The 6,550-nt window shown below is 39.9% G+C and overlaps 2 long non-coding RNA genes across 2 annotated transcripts in view; one reads left to right on the top strand and one right to left on the bottom strand.

The window, feature by feature from the left end:
• The window catches only part of LOC125488353, a 21,594-nt gene extending 21,205 nt beyond the window's left edge, over positions 1–389 (bottom strand). Inside the window, exon 1 of the long non-coding RNA XR_007266286.1 lies at positions 6–389. This is a non-coding gene — a long non-coding RNA (uncharacterized LOC125488353). The remainder of the gene's footprint in view (positions 1–5) is intronic.
• LOC125488352 lies at positions 1–5,612 on the top strand. The gene is made up of 2 exons (XR_007266285.1): positions 1–1,283; positions 4,169–5,612. It is a non-coding gene; the product is annotated as an uncharacterized LOC125488352 (long non-coding RNA).
• Positions 5,613–6,550: the final 938 nt, after the last annotated feature.

The raw sequence follows: 6,550 nt of genomic DNA, 5'->3' as shown, positions 1-6,550 counted from the left end.
CCTACTATCTCTGACTGGTCTGTATTGTCAGATTTTCAGTCTCTCCTCACCAGAAATCCTCCATGTAAATGACAAGCTTGGATTCAAAAGTATATTTCTCATTAGGTGGGAAAGGCTTCACGTTTTGAACTGAAGGGCAGTGGAACTTGACCTTTGACACTTACAAACTCAAAATTCCTGGGATAAGATTCTTTACATTAAAAGGGAAGGTAGCTGTGCTACTTGGAATATAGCGAGTCACCTGAGAGAGAGGCAAGCTGATGTTCGTCCTGACCCAACAAAACCAGCTCTTACTGATTCACATGTACCAAGCCCGCACTCCTCTGTCCCTGCAGATCAATTCCCTTCTCGCTAAAGGCAGGCCACCTCTTCACGGAGTCTCTTATTCTCTTCTTCTAACCTGTCCCTTTCTAACTTGGCCTGCTGTCAGCATTCTGTCTATTCCTTCGTTAGACAGCCGATTGCGACTGCCTTCTGTACTGTCTTACATTTCTTGTCTGACATCTTTGCGTGGACACTCTCCCAAAGAGCTTTCCCCAGCGGGTTTTCCCTTGTTGCTAGTATGACCTGCATACTCACGATATTGCGGCCACATCCCTGTTACGTATTTATGTCTCACTGCCAGAGCCTCCATGGCTCTACTTTTTTGAAGAAAAGATTACCAGCACAACTCTGCAGAGAATGGAGGAGCTCTTGATACCCTCACCGGTGAGATTCCTTTAAATGTTCCAAGGGAACAGATTATCCTGATAGTTTGAGCTCTTTAAATTATCAAAATGTTACTAGTTTTTGACTAAGGGGAATCACGAGCTCAGTCTGAGTGTATTTAGCTGCAGTCACCACAGTACTATTCACAGTAGCATGGAATTGAAAAAATCTAATGGCTTATCAAACCTACTGCCTCCATTTAACTACAATTGATTGGCTGTGCTGTCAGCCTCCTTGGGACATAAGCAATCATAGAAATTACAAGATCATATTTCAACTTTTATTTGTACATTTTCAGCAGTACTTCAAGTTGACAGGTGAACATATTTTGTATGCATGGTGAGCAAAACTCGAGTCCTGCCTAATTTAATTATTTCTTCCCTATCAGAATACAGATAAATTCTGGTTGTATCTTACTGCTTGTTTCAGCTTCTTGTCCATAAAGATGGAATAGATTTTACATTTAATCTACGGCATAGTGATATCTGATTGCACTATTTTTTCTATCTCCTTTGCAGACAAAAACTCAACGTGCTGCAAAAAATGCCCACAAGCGTTAATGTCTGCAAAACCAGGTAACCATAAAAAGAAAATGCAAATTTATCCGGTCTTATTTATTTTATTGTACAAACTAGGTAGTGATAACTTCCCAAATAAAGAGATGAAGAAAACCCAGCTTGAGGGCCAAGCTGTGGTGCCTCCAACAAGCCAAGTGATCTTGCTGCACTGTCACTGTATGTATGACTGAACCTGTAAATGTTCCTAGCTTATTGCAGACCCACTATTCCACCAACTCTCCAGGAGCTTTGTTGTCTTCACTATTCTTCATTTTATCTTCATTGCAAAACACACAATGATGGAAATATTGAAATGATCATAACCCATGCAGTCAAATTGGAATGGAGCAGTTAAAGCTGTCACTGAAAAGGGCTGCAGCGTTCCAGCTTGTGGCTCCTTTAACTGGTCCTCTTAAGTGGCTGGCATGCCCTCCTAGGTCAGTTAATTGCCAACGGTGTGGGGTACCCACCATAATCACGCTGTTCAGTAAAGCCAATCAAAGAAGAAACAGGAGAGCTCCTGTCGTCCCTACAGAAAATGTCTGAGTCTCCATGCTGGACAAGCCAATTTTCCACCTATGAGATTCTTCCAATTCTTAGCTCCCAGGATTTACCTGCTTATCAGCTGGAGGATGTTGTTTGAATGTTATAGAAGTAGCCTGAAAGCACAGAGGCAGTGGAGTTGTTGAGAGTGGTAATGGTATTGAGGGAGAGTTAGGCTTCACCAGCATACATAGGAAAGCTGACTCCATGTTGGCAGATGATGTGATCAAGGTGCAGCATCTAGGTGAATCCTTGGGGGGAGCTGACGTGACAATACAAGGTTACAAAGAAGGTACTGTTACAGATGCTTTTATGAATGATTGAGAGTGCAGTAGTATCAAAATGGACAACATGACCAAGAAAGTCATTAACAGGAAACTTGATGATCCCATTAGCCTGGAATACAAGTTGGATGGCCAGCACTTGAGTGGCTATGGAGATTGTTGAGAGCAGGAGGTAGCTCTCATGAATTAGGCAAGGTTGGAAAGAGCTCTTGGTGGTGACAAGTTAGGAAACTGGAGCGATGGAAATTCAGAGCTGAGCACAAGAGGATTAACATGGTGGGTAATGGGCAGGAATGAAAACAGCAGGGGCTGCTGAAGAAATAGTTTCTTTTTGTCTTGGTGATTAAAACAAATGCTGAGACTCTCAGTTGTTGGGAGTTGAGGGTAGAGGAGGCAGGGATGAAGACAACCACTGAAGGAGAAGAAAAAGTGGAGTGATTACCTTTTCTCTGCAGGATGTTTCTAGTGGGCAATGAATAAGGCTGAGTAAGTATTGATTTGTGCTAATCTGATTTAGCTAGCTAAAATCAGTTGTGTCCTAGCTGTTATTAAACCCGTATACCTTGGACTTAGGGGACAGAAATTGATGATTATTCCAGGGAAGTGATTGGCATAGGATTCAGTGAATGTCTTGCTGAGGTCAAGGGCATCAAAAGTGGAGGTAAGGGAGTGGTTGAGCACATCAAGAACTGTGGAGCTCTCAGAATGAACAGAGGGACAGTTGTTATTCACAGCCTAGTCAGCCCTGTGGTCTTGTTCTTAGCAGTGTCTAGATGTGATATGTTACTGATCACTCAAGGAATCTTGAGTTGCACCTTTACACACACATGGTAGTCTTCAAACAGTAGAAACGTCAACTTTCTTCCAATCACATGACTGACTAGGAATCTGTTCTAATCTTAATGCCTGTAACTGGCCTGTGTTGGAAGGACTGCATTTTGAAGATATCATCCTCAATCATCAAGCCCTGAGTTGGCACTTGAACCCAGATCTTCTGAGTCTGTGGCAGGAATACTACCTTCTGTATCATTTACACACTGGGGTACAACTAAGAGGGCAGTCTGGCAGACTGCTAAACAAACAATTTAGCTTTATTGTATTTATGGTATCATGTCTCAGACATCTCTATCACTATCCTTGTGAGCCTTGTCTATTTGTAGGATAGGCCCACCAGGAATGCAGCCATTGTGGAATAACATTGGCTGGTTGCAACTTAGGTACCCTACCCACTCTCAACTGATGAATTAGTATTTTGTCTTAAACTAAATGAAACAAGGTTGTACATGTACAAAATGTACTCTGAATTTAGAAACTAAAACAGCCCACTGTCATGAATCAGCAGTCCAAAACTAAACAACCGCAATGACTGAGCCAGGAGCAGCTACAAAATTGTATACCATCATCTATAAGTTGGCACATCTCACTCTTACATCCAACTGTGATACCTACTCTAATCCAATGGGGACTGGATAAGGATGTGCCCAGTGCACCATTAGACATACGGTATAATGAAGTGCAGACCTAGAGGATAAAATACATTGATTCTGCATGCAAACCATCAAATTCAGCATGACATAGCCAGAGGTCTGTAGTCCCACAATGAGAATGATGTCTTGTTATCCTATTATATCTAGTTGAAAATGACAGTAGATAAATAGAGAACTAAATGGGAAGAGGAGGTCTGTTAACAATGGTACAGCCCAGATGTGTGCAGGACAAAAAGCCGGAATGTTTGCAATTATCTTCAGTCAAATGCGTGAAGAATTTTCCGTACTCTCCCAAAGATTCTGATCATCAATGCCAGTGTCCAGCCAATCAAAGTCACTCCATATGACAACTAAAAGCAACTGTGAGCCCCTCTATTCAGTAACTAGACTATTCATGTAGATTCTCCTGAACCCCTCTATTATTTCACAGGAAATCTAGAATAAATAGCATTGCTGGCAGTTTATACCATTTTCCCCCAGTGTAGCACTAGAATTTTGGTGGATGATCAGAGAACCTAATAGAAATTTTACCTCTTAATATTCACTGGATTTATTTTCATTTTTTAAAATAATATTTTTTTCTCTGCAGGTCCGGGTTTAAGACTGACCACTGTGCAGATTTGTTTTCATCATTGGAAATGTGCCTCAATATAAATAAATATCTGTGGTTTCCTTTCACTTTGAGCTGCTTTACGGGGATGTAAGGTATTGAACATCAACATCGAGCATAATTGAAATTCAAACTCAACTTACCTATTCTAATTTCACATCATTTGTATGAAATCATATCTGCTCTCTGAAAGTTTACAAACTGGATTTATATGTTTAAAAACTGAAATTTTTTTTTCTAAAGGGAAGGATGCTGTATTTGTAGGATTGTTTACTACTAAGGTATTTTATGCCACAAAAATTTTAGTGTTACATTTTTGGTGTAGTATGAAAAAAACCACAGGACGTTAGGCTGTGTAGTTCTTACGTTTTCATTTTGAGTCAGGAAATGTCTAAAGTCTGTGCACAATAATGAATTCTGTCTCTATCCCTCTCCCTTGAAACTGTGAGGCTGAACGAGAATGTTTTTGACCTTGGTGTTGTACTGGACCCCAGGATGAGCTTCCAACCACATATTCATTTCCTCATCAGGACTTACTTCTACTTCTGAAAATGTTGCCCAACATTTTCTATAAATGTCTCAGCTCATCTGCTGCTGAAAACCCATGTTCTTACCTGTGTTACCTCTAGACTTATTCTATTACTGTCCTGGCCAGCCTCCCAGCTCCCATTCAGGTAACATCCTGTTGCCCATATTCTGACTCGCACTAGTTCCATTCTCCTGTTAACCTCATGTTTCCTGACTTAGAGAATCGTTTCCAGATCTACAGCCTATTTTTAAATTCTTAACATTGTACTTATTACCTTTCCACATCTGTAAACCCTCAAAGATATCTGCATTCAAGTCAAATTAAAAATGGAAAAAGCTGGAAGTACTCTGCAGGCCTGACAGCATCTATGGAGTAAGAAACAGACCTAACACTTCAGGTCAATGACCTTTCATTAGAACAATCCAATTCCGACCTCCTGAGCATCCCTGATTTTAATTGCTTTGCTATTTGTGTCCGTGTCTTCAGCTGCACGGACACTAAACCCAGAAATTTCCACCATAAACTCGTGCCTCCTTTAAAACACTAAGATTTGCATCTTCAATGAAGCTTTTGGTGGTCTGTCAGAATGTCACCTTGTGTGGCTTGGTGTAAAATTGTGTTTGGTAACTCTCCTGTAAAGAACCTCAGTATGTTTCACTAAAAGTGTTACATAAACACATTACTGTTCAAGAACTTGTACTTACGTTGTGTAAAAGGCTGATATAACTGTTCGAATATACTATATTTTCATAACCTTGCATCACATAAAGCATTTTGTTTGGGATTCAATTGTTTAAGTTTACTTGTGGACTATTGCTTTGGGTGTATTATAGAAATTGAATCAGGTGGGTTAAAAGGTAATCTGAAAATAAATTGCAATGAACTTGTAAAATATGATTTTCGTTCTATTTGCATATCAAATGAATTTGAGAAGATTTCCAATAGAACAAATACTTTTTAAACATTCACTGTCAAGTGATACAGAACACAAAGATCAGTCCCAGTGCCTACATGTTACAATGTTTGCTGAGCATCACAGCATAGTATAGAGTCTCTAAACTGAAAATCTCAGAACTGTGACAAATGTTGGATCTCCCTGGCTTTTAGCTTGGGCTGTATCAATGGTGATGTGCTGTTTATGCTATTGTATTTTCTGGTGCTACCAGATCACTGACATTGCCCGAGTTTGCTGTGAATTTTCATTGCTAATTTCACAACATGTCTTCAGTAGAATGGCATTATCTTGGTTTTATTGGAAACCTATTTATTTTCCTACACCTCTTTTTTTAGTAGTTCTTTTTGACATTATCCATTAGGAATTGTGAAAGCTGATTAAGCTATAACAGCAGTTAAGTAAGGTTTCATGATACTCAGTAAATACTAGGAAGGTTTGGTTTTAAAGGACTCCACTTTCCAACATTTGTCTCAGTGATTAACTAACACATTACCTGACTAAACAAAAAATAAATGTCAAGCCAGATTTCATGCTGGAACATGATTTGTCCAGCTAGAATCATAACACCATCAACAAGAGAGAGTCCAACCATCCACATTCAATGGCACTATTGGTGTGGAGTTCACCACCATCAACATCTTAGGAGGGTATAATCAACCAGATATTTAAGTGGCTATAAGAGAAAATCAGAAGTTAGGAATTCTGCAGTGAGCAACTCATTTCCTTCCTAAAACCTATCCACCATCTACAAGACACAAGCCAGGAATGTGGCTGAATACTCCCCGTTTGACTGAATGTGTTCAGCATCAACAATATATACCATCCAGGCCATAGCAGCCCAAACATCTGCAACATACAAGCTGTACTGCAGTACCTC

This window comes from Rhincodon typus, unplaced genomic scaffold, assembly GCF_021869965.1.
Source record: "Rhincodon typus isolate 14 unplaced genomic scaffold, sRhiTyp1.1 hic_rhity00000532, whole genome shotgun sequence".
NCBI lineage: Eukaryota > Metazoa > Chordata > Chondrichthyes > Orectolobiformes > Rhincodontidae > Rhincodon > Rhincodon typus.
Note: the sequence above shows the minus strand (reverse complement) of the source record. Positions and strands in the feature narration are given on the sequence as shown.